Here is a 19342-nt window from a genome sequence, read left to right on the forward strand (position 1 = left end):
TGAATTCTGTGGCATCAAGAGAACTTGGGAGACCTGCCACTGATGTAAAGTTCTGCTTAATCTGCTGCTCTGGCCTGTGCTGAGATTAAACCAGAGTATTAACAGCTTCTTTCATGGCCTTCACAGTAATACTGGTTGGTGATCTGACTGGCACAGGCAGGCGGTGCTTATTGCCTGTGGGCCATGGAACTGGCACATGTTGACAAGTTTCTTTGCACTTTTCCATTAATATAAACTCATTTCCAGATGTTTACTCCCCTAAGTAAATGTATAGTAGTCTAAGGCCACATTAAGTGTTTCTATGTAGTAATCATATGAAGTGAATTTAACATCTGTCCTGTATATTTTTAAAGGATTTAACTTACATATTGATAATTATTATATTTAAAAATTTAATAATAACTTGGAAATATAAATTTCTGGAAATAATTGTCATGTATCCTTCTTTACAATGCTGTGTCTTCCTTGCTTGGTCTTATATTTTATAGGATGTTTTCATTAGTAAGTTGACCTCCTTGAATGCTTGTGGATATGATTAGCTGTTGGAGTCCCTAAATGATTTTCCTGTCTCGTAGGACTGTGTCTTGCTTTTCTTTCCCTATAAACCCAGATTGCTGAAATTTGGGCAGACTTCCTGGTCACCAGTCTGTGTGAGGACAAATTTATGCCCTTTTCCCTTTGTGGACACCAGCTTGCCCTTCTGTTTACCCTGGCACAGATCTCTGACCTGCCTAAACTCATTGTGAAAGGCAGTATGTTGTGGGCAATGATGAAAGGCATGCTCTGGAACGAGGCTAGATCCAACAATGGCTGAGCTCTATGGAAGAGGAAGAGAGTAAGTACGCCCATGGCAGATTCGATGTATGGCAAAACCAATACAATATTGTAAAGTGATTAGCCTTCAATTAAAATAAATTTATATTAAAAATAAATAATTTCCAAGTTAAAAAAAACAAAACAAAAACTCTTTGCTGCTTTGAAAAAAAAAAGAATGCTGTGTCAGTGTGCAGGAAAGTGGATGGTTTGGGATCTTGTTCCTATTTATTTTTCTTCCAGGGTAGATTTTTATGTATTTGAATCATCCCCAGGTCCTTCAGCTTCCCTGAGTTGATCCTCTGTCTCCTAATGAGAGAAAAGTATCAATTCTAATGTTTGGTTGGTTGTTACTTGGGATTATCTCACCACTGTGCCTTTTTGTTCTCAAAGGTTTGACCACTCCCTCTCCTAGGCAAAAATGTCCAGTAGTAAGTGAATGACATTGATTAGGCAACAGGTCAGGAAATTGAGGCATGTAACAATTCAGTTGTTCAGTGTGCTGTGTCATTTGAAGAAGTACGGCATTTGGGGGGAAAAGTGACTTCAAAGCAGAACCGAGACTGTCGCTGTTAAGTGCTCTTCTGTAGAGCTTTAAACAGAAGTGTAAGAAGAGAAGAGATACGACAGTATTACCTGTGCCTTTCTTCCCCAAAGAATAGAACTTTCTCCTGTGCCTTTTGACCATAGTTACTCTTTCATACCTTGTAAGCATTTTTTCCCTGATGTTTTTTTCTGTCCCTGTTCCTTAATTCCTCAGAAATAGCAGCTCTAATTTTTTGCATGGTGTCTCAAATAGTATTGTGACCAGAAGAACAGTTTGAACAGTTAGGTAGTGAGCAGGAGCATTTCTAGGCAGTCTAGGAGAGAGGATTTCTGTCCCTTAGGCTCCAGCTGTTACGCCTTAGAACCTCTGAGCCTTTTTAGAAAAGGTAAATCATTATTTTAAAATAGGTGATATTTGACATGTTACAGAGTTAAGAAGTTAACTATGCATATGTGAAATGTGTCCATGCCTTTTCTGTCCCCTTCCCTAGGAACTGTTACTAATTTCTTTCTGTTCTTCCAAAAATATTCTATATCAGTGCTGTCCAATAGAACATTCCTTGAGCACAGAAATGTGTTATATCTAGCTGCCTAGTATGGTAGCCATGAGCCATGTGGCTATTAAGCCCTTTAAGTGTGAGTGGTATTACTGAAGAAGTAAATTTTAAATTTGATTTTAAATAGTTTAAAGTTTAAGTACCTGCATATGGCCAATGGCTACTGTATTAAACAGTGTTGTATATATATTTGGGTTGGCCAAAAACTTCATTTTTGTTTTCCATAAGATGGCTCTAGTAGAGCTTAGTTGTCCTCAACTTCATTTGAAACAATTTTGTTAGATTGTATTGTGACAGCTGTCTTATCAGCCTGCGTTAAAAAAAAAGCTTATCAAAATAGGTGAATTTTTATGTAGCCATTTTAATATTGAAGATTGAAGAAAAAGCAACATTTTAGGCATCTTATGTCTTATTATTTCAAGAAAGGTTAAAAATGTAACTGAAATGCAAAAAAAACAAAGATTTGTGCAGTATATGGAGAAGGTGCTGTGACTGATTGAAGGTGTCAGAAATTGTTTGTGAAGTTTCGAGCTGGAGATCAAGTGTCGAAAATCATTTATACTAGCTTGGTTATGTTAATCGCTTTGATGTTTGGGTTCCACGTAATTTAAGTGAAAAAAACCTTCTTGACTGTATTTCCACATGTGATTCTCCACTTAAATGTAAAGAAAATGTTCGTTTTTAAAACAAATTATGATGGATGATGAAAAGTGGCTGCTGTACAGTAATGTGAAGCAGAAGAGATAGTAGAGCAAGCTAGATGAACTACTACCAACCACACCAAAGGCCAGTCTTCATCCAAGAACGTGATGTTGTGTATATGGTAGGATTGTAAGGGAGTCCTCTATTAGGAACTCCTTTTGGAAAACCAAATGATTAATTCCAACAAGTACTGCTACCAATTAGGCCAAATGAAAGCAGCACTCAACAAAAAGCGTTTGAAATTAGTCAGAAAAACACATTCTTCCATTAGGATAACACAAGACCTCTTATTTCTTTGATGACTAGGCATAAACTACCCACTCCAGTGTTCTTGCCTGGAGAATCCCAGGCATGGTGGAGCCTGGTGGGCTGCCGTCTATGGGGTGGCACAGAGTCAGACACGACTGAAGCGACTTAGCAGCAGGCATAAACTGCTGGGGAGTTCTGATTGACCCACTGTATTCACCAGACATTGTACCTTCAGATTTCCATTTGTTTTAGTCTTTACAAAATTCTCTTAATGGAAAAACTTCAGTTCCTTGGAAGACTGTAAAAGGCACCTGGAACAGTTCTTTGCTTAAAAAGATAAAAAGTCTTGGGAAGATAGAATTATGAAGTTGTCTGAAAAATGGCAAAAGGTAGTGGAACAAAGCGGTGAATACCTTGTTCAGCATGATGAAATGAAAATTTGTCTTTTACTTAAAAACTGAAGGAGATTTTTGGCCTACCTAGTACTTAATAGTACATTCTGGAGATTGGCGCCTTGTGTATATTGATACGTGTATATATAGGTGCCTCCTTTTCTTTAAATGGTTGTTTGCTATTCTATTTTATGTATGAACCATGATATATTTAACCAGTCCTCTGTCAATACTTTCTTAATTTGTTTTCTGTCTTAATGTTTTCACAAGGATATTTACAACATCATTGGCAGCTTTGAATTTAGGCTTCGCCACTTACCTTGATCACCTTGGACACATTGATTGACTTTGAGCCTTGGCTTCCTCATTTTTACATGGCAGGCACAGTTGTATCCACTTTGTAGGATTATGTGATTATTAGAAGTAATTTATATAAAAGATTCAAGAATGGTATTAGGAGCTCCAATTAGGTGTAGTAGATAATAGCCTTACTGTTACTTACTGTTTTAATAATGAGACCATAACAACTCCAGAGGCTGATGTTTAATGTTAAATTGTGGCAGAACATTCAGAAGGCTTTGCTTAGCTCATTTCAGGTTTGTAAGTACAGACAATCTCTACCTTTTATTCCCTTCTGTGAATTGTACATAGCCATCTGTGGATTACTTTTCATATGCTAATTTAGAACTTTTGTATATCAGCTGGCAGAATTGTACATTTCAAGCTCTTAACGTGGTGCCTTGCCTGTCAGCCAATGGTTAAATTTAAGCAAGATCACAGTCTTAATACAATATTGCCTGTGCTTGAATATTTTATAATATATTTGAATATTGGTGGAAAACAGGAAAATAAAAATGCTGATACTATTTAGAAGCAGCCATAAAATTACATGGATTAGGAAGCATAATTATGAGTTTAGATACAATTTTTTTCTTTAGTATTTTCAGTGATATTGCTTATAAATAAGATCTTTTGAAGTATATTGAAAAAGTAAACTTTTTTGCAGTATGAGTTCTTGATCACAGGTGATTTTTACGTTCTTAGTACACTGGCAGCTATTAATAAGTGTATTTTAAGTTTTTCTTGACTTCACTTTTCATAAAATTTAAGATCTGTTGGTAACACTTTGCACTGTCATAAGAATTGTTTTCTTATTCAAAGTTCTTTACAGAAAAGTTGGATTAATTTTTTAAAGTTAATAATCAAAATGTTAACAGGTATACAAGTATACAGATAAGAACCAATTTCAGGCATGTTCTTTGTCTGTATACTATGAAGGATATGTCCTGGGGGTTTTTTGTTACTGTGTTTAATCTGAGTACCTAAATGGCACGTGTGTGAGTGAAACTCAGTTAAAGGAAAAACAAAGTATTAGCCTTGTTATATCTAAATTTAGTTAGCTTTAGTATTAACATTTATTTCTAAAGCATATATACATATAGTATTTAAATTAGAATTGCTATTTTTTGATAGACACTGGTAATTTAAATATTATAAATTTATCATTAAAACTAGTAGGTGGAATGGTAGCAGCTGTGTGCCAGGAACTGCATATATGCAGTACATGTTTATGCCATTTAATCCTCATAGTAACCAGGACTGTGGGTATCATTTGCCCCATCTCACAAGGGAAAGTGAGCCTGAGTTTTAAACTGTGCAGTGAGGCATAAACCTCATATTTAGTTTTCTAATTCCAAAATAGTTTGGGAGGGAGTTTATCAGATTATTCATAAGCATTATCATCTTCCTTATTTACTGACTTTATAGGAATTACCCGGTGCAAATGGTTATTTTTTGTTCATGGTGAAGGTCTCAGGACTGCCTCTGCATATGATTTTGAGCAGCAAGTAATAATATTTTTAGTATTTGTAATCATTGAGATGATACACTGAATCAAAGGGATTGAACTCTGGGCCAAGAGATTTGGTTCTGAATATACCTGACACGTAGATTGCACACAGTTATTTAAATTACCTATGTTTATTTTCCTATGTGTATCTGTTCCTATCTGTAAGTTCTATAGAAGTGTGATTATATCTCTTTGACTGCTTCATTGTTTTAAGGATCAATTAAAAATAAAACAAGGAGAGGATTTTAAAATGTTTTGTAAAGTCATACAGCACTCAGCAAATACTTTAAAATATTGGCTATCTCCAAGCACATAACATTGTGGTGAGTTGTCAAGCCTTGATGAAGCATCCCTAAACTAGATTTGTCTCCTTACACCATAAATTCTCTTAACTTTTGGAGCTGCCTTTGGAACTGCAAATTATGAGATAGGAGATTCGAAACTGCAGAGAGAAAGTGGGGGAAGGGATGTGTGTGTGTGTGTGCGTGTGTGTGTATGTAAACACAGGTGCTATAATTCAGTTAGAATGTAGATATAAGCAGAAACTGATATGTTTTTCTGAAAGAAAAGCTCCTCTTAAAAAGTTGTAATTGGCATCTCTGAATGAATGCTGTTTTTTGACATGATACCTGAATTTGCTGAATAGCTGTGACATCATATTATCTACCCCGTTTGTAGGTCTTTTTTCAGTTTTATGCTTACAAAAGAGTTTTATTTTGTAGCCACTATATTTAAGAATGATTGTAAGAGAAGGTACTATACTAAGAAGGGCATTAAATAACTTTATCTTTGAGTTATAAAAAGTTAGAAGTATTTATAAGCCTTTTATTTTTGTTTTATTTACTAAGATAATTAGCATACACTCAACAGTACATACTTAAAATATGTAATTTGGTACGTTTTGAGATGTATGCAGACACTTATGAAACCATCATTACAATGATGGTGAACATCCACCAACCACCCCCCCCCCAAATTTATTTAAACATTTTGTAATCCCTCTCCTTTTACTCTTCCTCAGAACACCATTCATCTGCTTTTATACATTAGATTTAATTTTCTAGACTGTTAAACAAGTGGAATTATAGAGTAGATACTCTTTTTGATCTGGTTTTCATTACCATAAGTATTCTGAGATTCTTCTCTGAGGGGTTATCAGTAGCTTGTTCTCCTTTATTACTAAGTAGTAGTATTTCGTTGGCTAGACATACCACACTTTATCTATTCACCTATTCATAAGTATTTTCGTGTTTTCTGAATTGGGGCTGTTACAAATGAAACTGCTACGAACATTCTGTCAGTCAGTCAGTTCAGTTCAGTCGCTCAGTCGTGTCCAACTCTTTTCGACCCCATGAATTGCAGCACACCAGGCCTCCCTGTCCATCACCAACTCCGGAGTTCACTCAGACTCATGTCTGTCGAGTCGGTGATGCCATCCAGCCATCTCATCCTCTGTTGTCCCCTTCTCCTCCTGCCCTCAGTCTCTCCCAGCATCAGAGTCTTTTCCAATGAGTCAACTCTTCACATGAGGTGGCCAAAGTATTGGAGTTTCACCTTTAGCATCAGTCTTTCCAGTGAACACCCAGGACTTACCTCCTTTAGGATGGACTGGTTGGATCTCCTGGCAGTCCAAGGGGCTCTCAAGAGTCTTCTCCAGCACCACAGTTCAAAAGCATCAATTCTTTGATGCTCAGCTTTCTTCACAGTCCAACTCTCACATCCACACATGACCACAGGAAAAACCATAGCCTTGACTAGACGGACCTTTGTTGGCAAAGTAATGTCTCTGTTTTTGAATATGCTGTCTAGGTTGGTCATAACTTTCCTTCCAGGGAGTAGGTGAAATTTCATGGCTGCAGTCACCATCTGCAGTGATTTTCAGTTCAGTTCAGTCACTCAGTCGTGTCCAACTCTTTTCGACCCCATGAATTGCAGCACACCAGGCCTCCCTGTCCATCACCAACTCCCAGAGTTCACTCAGACTCACGTCCATTGAGTCAGTGATGCCATCCAGCCATCTCATCCTCTGTCGTCCCCTTCTCCTCCTGCCCCCAATCCCTTTCAGCATCAGAGTCTTTTCCAGTGAGTCAACTCTTCACATGAGGTGGCCAAAGTACTGGACTTTCAGCTTTAGCATCATTCCTTCCAAAGAAATCCCAGGGCTGATCTCCTTCAGAATGGACTGGTTGGATCTCCTTGCAGTCCAAGGGACTCTCAAGAGTCTTCTCCCACACCACAGTTCAAAAGCATCAATTCTTCGGCGCTCAGCCTTCTTCTCAGTCCAACTCTCACATCCATACATGACCACAGGAAAAAGCATAGCCTTGACTGCTGCTGCTGCTAAGTCACTTCAGTCGTGTCCGACTCTGTGCGACCCCATAGACGGCAGCCCACCAGGCTTCCCCATCCCTGGGATTCTCCAGGCAAGAACACTGGAGTGGGTTGCCATTTCCTTCTCCAATGCATGAAAGTGAAAAGTGAAAGTGAAGTCGCTCAGTCGTGTCCGACTCTTAGCAACCCCATGGACTGCAGCCTACCAGTTTCCTCTGTCCATGGGATTTTCCAGGCAAGAGTACTGGAGTGGGGTGCCATTGCCTTCTCTGTAGCCTTGACTAGACGGACCTTTGTTGGCAAAGTAATGTCTCTGCTTTTGAATATGCTATCTAGGTTGGTCATAACTTTCCTTCCAAGGAGTAAACGTCTTTTAATTTCATGGCTGCAGTCACCATCTGCAGTGATTTTGGATCCCAGAAAAATAAAGTCTGACACTGTTTCCACTATTTCGCCATCTATTTCCCATGAAGTGATGGAACCGGATGCCATGATCTTCATTTTCTGAATGTTGAGCTTTAAGCCAACTTTTTCACTCTCCACTTTCACTTTCATCAAGAGGCTTTGTAGTTCCTCTTCACTTTCTGCCATAAGGGTGGTGTCATCTGCATATCTAAGGTTATTGATATTTCTCCCGGCAGTCTTGATTCCAGCTTGTGTTTCTTCCAGCCCAGTGTTTCTCATGATGTACTCTGCAGAGAAGTTAAATAAGCAGGGTGACAATATACAGCCTTGACGTACCACTTTCCCTATTTGGAACCAATCGGTTGTTCCATGTCCAGTTCTAACTGTTGCTTCCTGACCTGCATATAGGTTTCTCAAGATGCAGGTCAGGTGGTCTGGTATTCCCATCTCTTGAAGAATTTTCCACAGTGTACATCTTTCATTTCTCTTGGATAAATACCTAGATGTGGAATGGCCAGATTATATGGTAAGTGTGTGTATAACTTACTGAAAACTGCCACACTTTTCAAAAATGATTTACTGTTTTCCATTCCCATTAAAGTGTGAGAATTCCAGTCACTTCACATCCTTGCAAACATTTGGTATGTGTCTTTTTCATTTTAACCATTCCAAAAGGTGGTAGTATCCGGTTATACTTTTAGTTTGCGTTTTCTTAATGATTAATGATATTGAACATTTTTTCATGTGCTAATTTGCCATTTATATATCTTTTTTAGTGAGGTCTTTATTCAGGTTTGCTACCCAGTTTTTACTGGGCTATTAATGAATTTTGTGAGTTCTTTATATATTCCTTTATAAGTCCTTTATAAACTGTGTGATTTGCAGATATTTTCTCCCAATCTTTGGCTTATTTTTTTACTCTGTTAGTGTTTTTCAAAGAGCAGAGTTCTTAACTTTGGAGTCTATAAAAATTTTCTGTTATAAATCGTACTTTGGTGTGATATCTAAGACATTTATGCCAGTTTAAGGTCACAAAGATATCCTCTTATCTTTTCTTCAAGAAGTTTTATAGTTTAACATTTTACATTTAGTTCTGTGATCCATTTTGAATTAATTTTTGTATATGATGCAAAATATGGATCATGTTCAGTTTTTAAAACAACTTTGCGTGTGAATATCCAATTGTTTGTAGCATCAATTGTTGATTATTTTTTCTCTACCTTTGCATTGTACTGTTATTGGAAATCAGTTCTCCCTATATGTGTGGTCCTATATCTGGAATCTCCATTCTATTCCATTATATTTAATTTTTTAAGCCAGTATTGCACAGTCTTGAATACTGGAACTCTGTAACACATGTTGAAATCAGGTTGTATTAGTCCTCCAGATTTTTTTTTAAACAGCCATTGTTAAATGTTGTTATTGGCCATACTAGGGCCTTTTATATCTTCACATATGCTTAAAAATTAAGTATGTCAATTTCAATAAATAAAAATCTGCTGGGGTTTTGACTGATGGTGTATCAGATCTATACATCAGTTTGGGGAGTATTGACATCTTAACCATATTGAGTCCTCCAACCATGAACACAGGTTATCTCTCTATTTTTTTAGATCTTTTTAATTTTTCTCAGTAATTTTTTGTAGTTTTCAGTGTGCAGAATTTTTATATCCTGTCATGTTTATGTCCAAGTATTTCATATCTTTGATACTATTATAAGCAGTATTTTTATTTCATTGATTTTCTTGTCTATAAAAAAGGCAGTTTTACTTTTTCCTTTCCAATCTGGATGCCTTTTATTTCTTTCCTTATTGGACTGACTGTAAATGTCAGTAAAATGTTGAATAGAAGTGGTAAAAGTAGACATTCCTGTCTTGTTCCTGATCTTAGGGGGAAAACATTTATTATTTCACCATCAAGTGTGGTATTAGCTGTATGTTTTAAATAGATGTTCTTTATGAGATTACAGAAGTTTTCTACTTACTATTTTTACTTTCTACCGAGTTTTCATCAGAAATGGATGTTGGATATTTTTAAAATTCATATTTTGCATCTTTTGAGATGATCATATTAACTCATTATTGATATATAATGTTTTCTTTTAGCTCTTGCAATGTTCTGTAATCTGAAATTGTTTGATAGCATCCCAGCTTTCTTTTGATTGCTATTAATGTGGTATATCTTTTCCTGTCTTTTTCCTGTTAATATATTCGGGTCTTCATTCAACCTACTTGAAGTACCTTTCTTGTAAGCAGTATATAGGTAGGTCTTGTTTGTTTTTAATCCACTCTGATAATCTTGGCTTTTTAAACTGAGGTTTTAAGATTATTTGCATTTAATGCAATTATTTATATAATTAAGTTTCAGTCTGTTGTTGTTCACCCAGTTGTGTCTGACTCTTTGCAACCCCATGGACTGCAGCACGCCAGGCTTCCCTGTCCTTCACTTCTTCCTAGAGTTCCATTGAGTCAGTGATGCCCTCTAACAATCTCATCCTGTGTTGCCCCCTTTTCCTCCTGCCTTCAGTCTTTCCTAGCATTAGGATCTTTTCCAGCGAGTCAGCTCTTTGTATCAGGTGGCCAAAGTATTGGAGCCTCAGCTTCAGCATCAGTCCTTCCAATGAATATTCAGAGTTGATTTCCTTTAGGATTGACTGGTTTGATTGATTGCAGTCCAAGGGACTCTCAAGAGTCTATCCAACACCACAGTTCAAAAGCATCAATTCTTTGGCACTCAGCCTTCCTTATGATCCAACTCTCACATCTGTACAATGACCACTGCAGAATCCATAAATTTGACTATACAGACTTTGTCAGCACAGTGATGTGTCTGCTTTTTGATATGTTTTCTAGTTTTGTCATAGCTTTTTTTCCAAGGAGCAAGTGTCTTTTAATTCATGGCTGCAGTATCTGTCCACAGTGATTTTGGAGCCCAAGAAAATAAAGTTTCAGTCTATTATATTACTATTTCATAGTATTTTTCTCATTTGTTCTTTTGTTGTTTTTTCCTTTTTCTGCCTCCTTCAAGTCATATTATATTACCTCACTTATAACAAATGAATGTTAAAATAATATATTTTGTATCTTATGGTGGCATGTTGGGCTTCCCAGGTGGCTCAGTGGTAAAGAATCTGCATGCCAGTTCAGGAGACTCAGGTTTGATCCTTGGATTGGGGAGATCCCCTGGTGTAGGAAATGGCAACCCACTCTACTGTTCCTGCCTAGGAAATTCCATGGACAGAGGAGGTTGGTGGGCTTCAGTCCATGGGGTGGCAAAGAGTTGGATGTGACTTAGTGACTGAGCATGCACTGGTATATTGCTGTTATAATTTTTAGTCTTGTTATAAAGTCTGTAGTTTATTTTTACTATTTTTGATTGAGTAGTCTTTTACTGTACTAAAATATTTGTTAACAAAATTTGCCCATTTAACGATTCTTCAGTGTGCATTTCAGATATTAGGTACATTCACACTGTTGTGCACTTAACACCACCATTCTACTCCAAAACTTTTTCATCTTCCCATGCAGAAACATACAGAAAAAGAGGGCTTCCCTGGTGACTCAGACAGTAAAGAATCTGCCTGCAATGTGGGATCCCCTGGAGCAGGAAATGGCAACCCACTCCAGTATTTTTGCGGGGAGAATTCCAAGGGCAGACAGTACAGTCCATGGGGTTGCAAAGAGTTGGACACGACTGAGCAACTAACACATACACATACATACAGAAACTCTGTACCTCTTACTAAGCGATAATTCATCGTTCCCTTCTCTTCCAACCCCTGACAACCACCATTTTACTTTCTGTTTCTACTCTCGGTGCCTCGTATAAGTGGAATCAGACAAAGGTCTGTCTAGTCAAGGCTATGGTTTTTCCAGTGTTTATGTTATGGATGTGAGAGTTGGACCATAAAGAAAGCTGAGCGCCAAAGAATTGGTGCTTGTGAACTGTGGTGTTGGGGAAGACTCTTGAGAGTCCCTTGGACTGCAAGGAGATCCAACCAGTTCATCCTAAAGGAAATCAGTCCTGGATGTTCATTGGAAGGTCTGATGTTGAAGCTGAAACTCCAATGCTTTGGCCACCTCACGCTAAGAGCTGACTCATTGGAAAAGACCCTGATGCTGGGAAAGATTGGGGGCAGGAGAACATGGGGACCCAGAGGATGAGATGGTTGGATTGCATCACCGACTCAATGGACATGAGTTTGGGTGGGCTCTGGGAGTTGGTGATGGACAGGGAGGCCTGGCGTGCTGTGGTTCATGGGGTCGCAAAGAGTCGGACATGACTGAGCGACTGAACTGAACTGAATTGATACAGTATTTGCCCTTTTGTGACTGGCTTGTTTTGTTTAGCCTAATATCTTCAGGGTTCATTCATGTTGTACCGTGTGTCAGAATTTCCTTCCTTTTTAGGCTGAATAATATTCCGTGTACAATATACCACGTTTTGTTTATTTATCTGATGTTGGATGTTTGGGTTGTTTCAACCTTTTGACTATTGTGAATAATGCTGCTGTGGACATTGGTGTACAAATACCTGTTCTAATCAATGAGTTTAATTCTTTTGGGTATATACCCAGAAGTGGAATTGCTGGATTAGTTAATTAATTATTTCTGTTTTTAAGTTTTTGAGGAACTGCTGTGCTATTTTTCACAGCAGTGTATTGTCTTTTAAAGAGATTTAAATAATAAGAAAAAGAATCATATGTTTACATATATCCTTTTAGTTTTCTGTGTTCTGTCTTTTGTGTGGATGTATATTTTATCTGGTATTTTTTGTTTGCCTGAAGGACATCATATGTTTTGTAATGCAGGTCTGCTGCCCACTAACAACAACAAAAAAAGGGACTATTTTTCTTTTAATATGGAGCTGTTAAAGTTCTTTACATATTGTGGACAGAAGCCTCCTTATATGATTTGCAAATATTTTCTTCCAGTCTATAGGTTCTCTTTTCACTTTTTAAAATTTAATTTCTTTATTTTAATTGGGGGCTAATTACTTTACAATATGGTGGTTGTTTTTGGCATACATTGACATGGATCAGCCACAGCTGCACATGTGTCCCCCAATACTGAAGCCACCTTCCTCTGCACCCCATCCCTCTGGGTTGTTCCAGAGCACTGGCTTTCAGTGCTCTGCTTCGTGCATCAAACTTGCACTGGTCATCTGTTTTACATATGGGAATATACATGTTTCAGTGCTTTTCTCGCAAATCATCCTGCCCTTGCCTTCTCCCACAGAGTCCAAAAGTCTGTTCTTTACATCTGCGTCTCTTTTGCTGTCTTGCATATAGGGTTGTCGTTACCATCTTTCTAAATTCCATATATATGTGTTAGTATACTGTATTGATGTTTCTCTTTGTGACTTACTTTACTCTGTATGATAGGCTCCAGTTTCATCCACCTCATTAGAATTGATTGAAATGCATTCTTTTTTATACCTGAGTAATATTCCATTGTGTGTATGTACCACAACTTACTTACCTATTCATCTGCCGGTGGATATCTAGGTTGCTTCCATGTTCTAGCTGTTGTAAACAGTGCTGCGATGAACATTGGGGTACATATGTGTCTTTCAATTCTGGTTTCCTTGGTGGTATGCCCAGCAGTGGGATTGCTGGGTCATATGGCAGTTCTGTTTCCAGTTTTTAAAGGAATCTCTACACTGTTCTCCATAGTGACTGTACTAGTTTGCATTCCCACCAACAGTGTAAGAGGGTTCCCTTTTCTCTGCACCCTCTCCAGCATTTATTGTTTGTAGACTTTGATGGCAGCCATTCTGACCTGCATGAGATGATACTTCTTTGTGGTTTTGATTTGCATTTCTCTGATAATGAGTGATGCTGAGCATCTTTTCATGTGTCTGTTATCCATCTGTATGTCTTCCTTGGAGAAATGCCTGTTTAGTTCTTTGGCCCGCTTTTTGATTGGGTCGTTTATTTTTCTGGTATTGAGAGCTGCATGAGCTGCTTGTATATTTTGGAGATTAATTCTTTGTCAGTTGTTTCATTTGCTATTATTTTCTCCCAGTCTTATGGCTAGCTTTTCACCTTACTTATAGTTTCCTTCTTTGTGCAAAAGCTTTTAAATCTAATTAGGTCCCATTTGTTTATTTTTGTTTTTATTTCTGTTACTCTGGAAGGTGGGTCCTAGAGGATCTTGCAGTGATTTATGTCAGAGAGAGTTCTGCCTATGTTTTCCTATAAGAGTTCTATAGTTTCTGGTCTTTTCACTTTCTTAATGATGATCAGTCTTCTTTTATGACCTGTGCTTTTCCCCCTTTGGCTGCACTGTGTGGCATGCGAGATCTTAGTTCTCAGACCAGGGATCTAACATGTGACCCTTACAGTGGAAGCCAAGCAAGTCCTATGACTTGTGCTTTGATGTTGTATTGAAAAATCATTGTTTAGCCGGAGTTCATGAAGATTTCGGAGAAGGCAATGGCACCCCACTCCAGTATACTTGCCTGGAAAATCCCATGGATGGAGGAGCCTCGTGGGCTGCAGTCCATGGGGTCGCTAGGAGTCTGACACGACTGAGCGACTTCACTTTCTCTTTTCACTTTCATGCATTGGAGAAGGAAATGGCAACCCACTCCAGTGTTCTTGCCTGGAGAATCCCACGGACGGGGAAGCCTGGTGTGCTGCCATCTCTGGGATCACACAGAGTCGGACACGACAAAGTGACTTTGCATAGCATAGCATAGCATGAAGATTTACTCCTCTACTTTCTTCTAAGAGCTTTATGATTTTAACTCTTACATTTAGTTCTGTGATCCACTTTGTGCATGATGTGAGGTGGGGATGATGTCTAGTTGTCTCAACACCATCTTTTGAAAAGACTTTCCCTGTTGAATTGTCTTGGCTCCTTTATCAAAGATTTATTAATCATAAATGTTAGAATTTATTTCTGAACTTTCAAATCTGTTTCATTGTCTTTGTATCTCTCCTTATTCTGCAATACTTTAAAGATTTTTCTTATCGCTTATTTTTAGTTATGATGGGTAGTGATGTAGGTTTCTTCATATTTCTTGTGCTTAATGTTTTGCTGAGCTTCCCATATCTGTAGGTTTATTATTTTCACCAAGTTCCAACAAAGTTTGAAATTTTTAAAAAATATTTTTTCTGTTCTACCACCTTTTCCACCCTTTCAAAAATCATAGTGACATGTATATTTTTGTTTTTGTAGTAGTCCTGTTGTTTTTGATGGCTATGTTAATTTTATTTCCAATTCTTTGGTTTCATTTCCTATTGCTGTGTCTTCAGATTCACTCATTTTTCCCCCTGTACAATGTCTGATCTTCCATTAATCCTATCCAATGTATTTCTCATCTTACAGCTTTTTTTTCACTTTTTGACCATCTGTGGACACCCTAAAGATAAACCTCCCCTGAGTGTCTCTAGATTCATGCATACTTTATCCTGTTGCCACTGATGAATTGTGGCATTCATTAGAAGAAGTTTGATTTGGGTCATTTTTATGTCTTTGATGTCTCTACTTAACTTTTTGACAGTTATAATAAGATTTTAATATCCTTGTCTATTAATTTTTACCATCTTTGTTTATTCTAGATTGGTTTTAATTAATTGATTTATCTCCTAATTGTGCATGCCTGGTCATTTTTTTAACTAGGGCCTGACGTTGTGAGTTTTGCCTTGTATGTTGGCTGTTTTTTATTCTTATGAAATATTCTTGATATTTGTTATGGGATGCAGTTAAATTCTTTGGAACCTGTTTGAGTCTTTCTAGTTTTGCTTTTATAACTTGTTAGGTGAGACTGGAGCAGTGCTTAGTCTTAGACTCGTTTTTTTCCACTATTGAGGCAAGGCCTTTCTGTCTATAATCAATGCCTTGTGCATTCTAACGTTTTTCTGTTTGGCCGATGGGACTAAGCCTTGTCACCAGTGCTGTGTGAGGGGTGGGTCCTCCTCTCTCTGGTCTTTTTGGTGCTCTTTCCCGCCCTCATGCAGTGTCCTCATACAATTGAACTGATCAGTACTCAGTTGATTATTCAAGGAGGAGCCTCAGAAGATCCCAAGGTTTTTTTTCTCTTTGCGGCTATTTTCTCTCTGATACCCTTTGACGATGACTCTTCCTGCTTTGGTCTCCCAGTAATCTCAGCTCTTAACATCTCAGTTGAGAGAGTTCAGTAGACTGCCTGGTTTCCTTCCCCCTGCACTGCAGCTTGGAAACTCTCAAAGCAACAAACTAGGGTAGTAGCAGGGTTTACCTCCTTTGTTTTCCAAGTTCTCAGAGGTCACTGTCTTTTGTTGCCTGATCAACAATGTCTTACAAGCTTTTCTTTTATATAGTTTTGTCTATTTTTTGTTTCTGTTGGGAATGTAAATATAGTCCTTTATTACTCTCTCTTGAATGTAAACAGATGCCTCTTTTATTTACTTTTTAATAAGAAAAATGGTGTGGGACTGGAGATTCTGGAGGGGATTCTCCTTTCTATTGGAACTTTAAAGAGATCAGCATTAGAATTGTACTTAGATTTTAAGAAAATATGCTGACAGTGAATAATAATTGAAATCAAATTAACAGAAAGTGCTGTTCTTTCTTAGCTTTCAGAGGTACTAAATAAACAAGATAGGTTATTGCTTTATTAACACATAAAATTAAATGTGTAGGGCAGAATTTCTTAAATATGATAGCAAGAATACTAAAGGGACAGTGATAAATTTACATTGAAACATAAAATTTGTTTCCCTTTATGATATGATAAAATAAGTAGATAATATTAAGTAGTTAATATTTGTGGAACACTTAGATGTGCCAGGCACTGTTCTAAATATTTTAAATATATTAACTCATTCAGTCTTTTCAGCAATTATATGAAGTTGGATTATTGTTACAATCTTCATTTTTTTTTTTCAGATAAAACTGAGGCATGAAGAAATGTAAAAAGCAAAGTGGTGAGCCACAGATTGGGAAAGATATATATATCTAACATATAATGGACAAAACACTAGTCATGAATATATGTATTTCGTTTCTATAAATCAGTAAGAAAGCGATGTTTTTAAATGGGCAAAAGATAGGAATATTAGAAGAAGGAAACCATTTGTGTAAGCTAGAAGTAGTGTACAGCCATCTTGTGCGTTTTGGTAAAATCTAGTAATGGTAAAGATTTGCTAACCCTGCATCCTGAGAGATCTTTTCCTAATTATATTTCCTAGGGAAGGTGTCCCATGTGGGTGCAAGGACATTCACAACAGTATTGTTTATAACCCCTTGGTACTCCTTTCTTAAAGGTCTGGGTCGTAAATATTTTAAGACTTGTGGACCAAATGGTTTCTGTTGCAACCACTCAATTTCATCCTGCCGTTGTAGTGTTAAAGCAGCCATACATAATACAAAATGAATGTGCCTGGCTGTATTCCAACAAAACTTCATTTTCAAAAACAGTCAGCTGGCTCTCCCACAGGCCCCAGTTTGCTGATATGTAGTTTATAATATCAAAAAAATTGAAAACAACCTAATTGTCCATCAGGAGGAAAATATATAACTTTGCTTAACAGTGGGGCTTTTGTAAAGTCGGTGATCTTCTCATATCTGCATGATTAATCCATATTAACATACTAGAGGAAAAAGGCAAGTAGAGGAATAAATATGTTCTAAGTTTTAATATATAATTTTAAAACATGCAAATACTACAATATATTATCTATATCTGCTTACATAGTGAAAGTATGAGGAAATGCATGATAATCACCAAAAATTAGAATAATGGCTACAACAGGGGTCATGGAGAGGGTGCAGTCAGTCAGGAGGATGATGCAGAAGCTTCAGCCTAACTTTCAGTGATGTTTTATTTCATAAGCTGTTTAGTGAGTGTACCACAGTCTTTTGTGACTCCTCAATAAGTTTTAAAAGAAACTAACAGTGGTTAGATAAAAGCATTAGTTGTTTGCTGTGTGGATAGTCGCCACTTTGCTCTCATTCCCTCTCAGCTGCTCACCTGACTGCCTCACTGGCCTCTCTTGCCAGGGAGGCAACTTTCTACTCTTAGGCCTAAGGAGGATTTAATTCCCTAAATAGTAATAAGCCTTGTGTCCAGTCTGCTGCCTCATTGGTTTCCTATCTCACTTTCTTCGTCTCTTTCTAAGTAGGTTCTGTTGTTCAGTTGCTAGGTCATGTCCAACTCTTTTGACCCCGTGACCTGCAACAAGCCAGGCTTCCCTGTCTTTCACTATCTCTCGGAGTTTGCTCAAATTCATGTCCATTGAGTTGTTAGCTTCCTTTTCTCTAGCCTCTTATTTTTTCGGCCTTGTGGATATACTTCTCCCGAGAGAAGGGATCTACAATTCTTAATGGAGACCACACAAGCATAGGATTGCCTTTGGCATTTTCATGTCTGCTTGGCTCACAGAGGCATCAGAACGCCTTTCTTGGCATGTTTGTGGGTGAGATAGTGATCAAAAAAATAAAAACCGAAACTGCACTTATTTATAAAGAGATTGAGGAGTTATTTATTGAGCATCTTTGTGTGTGTGTGCAGGATCCTGTTTCTCTAGTGTGGAATTCTCTCAGTTATGATAGTAGCCTTTTCTATTAGGTAGTCTGTCAACGAGCAATGGTAGTATGCAGAGTACTGACCCAGTGCTGCACAAAGTTACGAGCAAGCGAATCCCAAGCCCTTATACAGTGTTTTACTTAAGGGGGACTCAACACGACGAGAAGAGTGTGTCGCAGGGAAAATCTAGTGGCACTAGGGAGTGTGGCTCTGGGTATGCTTGGTGAGTCCAGTGTCAGCAGCGGAGCCCACCAGCAGGGTCGTGTGCACAATGTGCTCAGAACTGTATTTTCTTATCTAAAGTAAAACGCGCATTTGTTATTTAATGAATGATTATTTTAACATTTAGAGAGAGAAGATATTTCAAAGTAGATGCTGATTTCCAATAAGAATAAAAATATGATTTGTGTATCATTAAGATATAAATTTCATGTGCTTTTTTTTTTCCCCTATAAGAGGAAACTTAGTGACCTTTTGGCAAGAACACTTTATTACTTAATTGAAGACAAAGAGGTAACAGTTCATTTTGAAAAAGCTGTTGGTGTGTGTAATAATATAAAGTTGCCTCTGGCTTAAGCTACACAGAACAAGTGAAATGGGGGAGAGAGTTAGAATATGGACTTAGAACAGAAACTACTTGTTACTTGGGAATAGGGTTGTCGTAGTTCACAAAGAAAAATACTGGATGCCCAGTTAAGTTTGAATTTCAGGTAAACAATAAATATTTTAAAAATGTAAGTATGTCCCAAATATTGTATGGGATGTACATAAAAGTATTCATTTATCTAAATTCAGACTTAACTAATAGTTTATTTTGCAGCCCTACTTGAGGATGAACTTCAGTGGTTTATACTCAGAAGAAAACTAGTCCCACTGAGACTAAAATGTTAGGATGCTTAATTTTCAGTGAATAACTGATTGCTGTAATGGCTTTTGGTAGTCTTATATTGTTGCTCTTTGGGCAGGGTGTAACCCGCCATGTA

At 37.5% G+C, this 19342-nt stretch overlaps 1 protein-coding gene across 2 annotated transcripts in view; it reads left to right on the forward strand.

Annotated features, from left to right (window-relative positions):
- Positions 1-19342, forward strand: part of PSMD14 (proteasome 26S subunit, non-ATPase 14) — a 111174-nt gene that overhangs the window by 23977 nt on the left and 67855 nt on the right. Inside the window, exon 4 of one of the 2 annotated variants that reach the window (XM_086369735.1) lies at positions 16721-16758. The exons of the other annotated variant lie outside the window; for it this stretch is intronic. The gene's annotated coding sequence lies outside the window, so the exon portion shown is untranslated. The remainder of the gene's footprint in view (positions 1-16720; positions 16759-19342) is intronic. 2 annotated transcript variants of the gene reach the window in all.

This window comes from Bos grunniens, chromosome 2, assembly GCF_055505025.1.
Source record: "Bos grunniens cultivar Pamir isolate PY7600 chromosome 2, Bosgru_T2T1.0, whole genome shotgun sequence".
NCBI classification, from domain to species: Eukaryota; Metazoa; Chordata; class Mammalia; order Artiodactyla; family Bovidae; genus Bos; species Bos grunniens.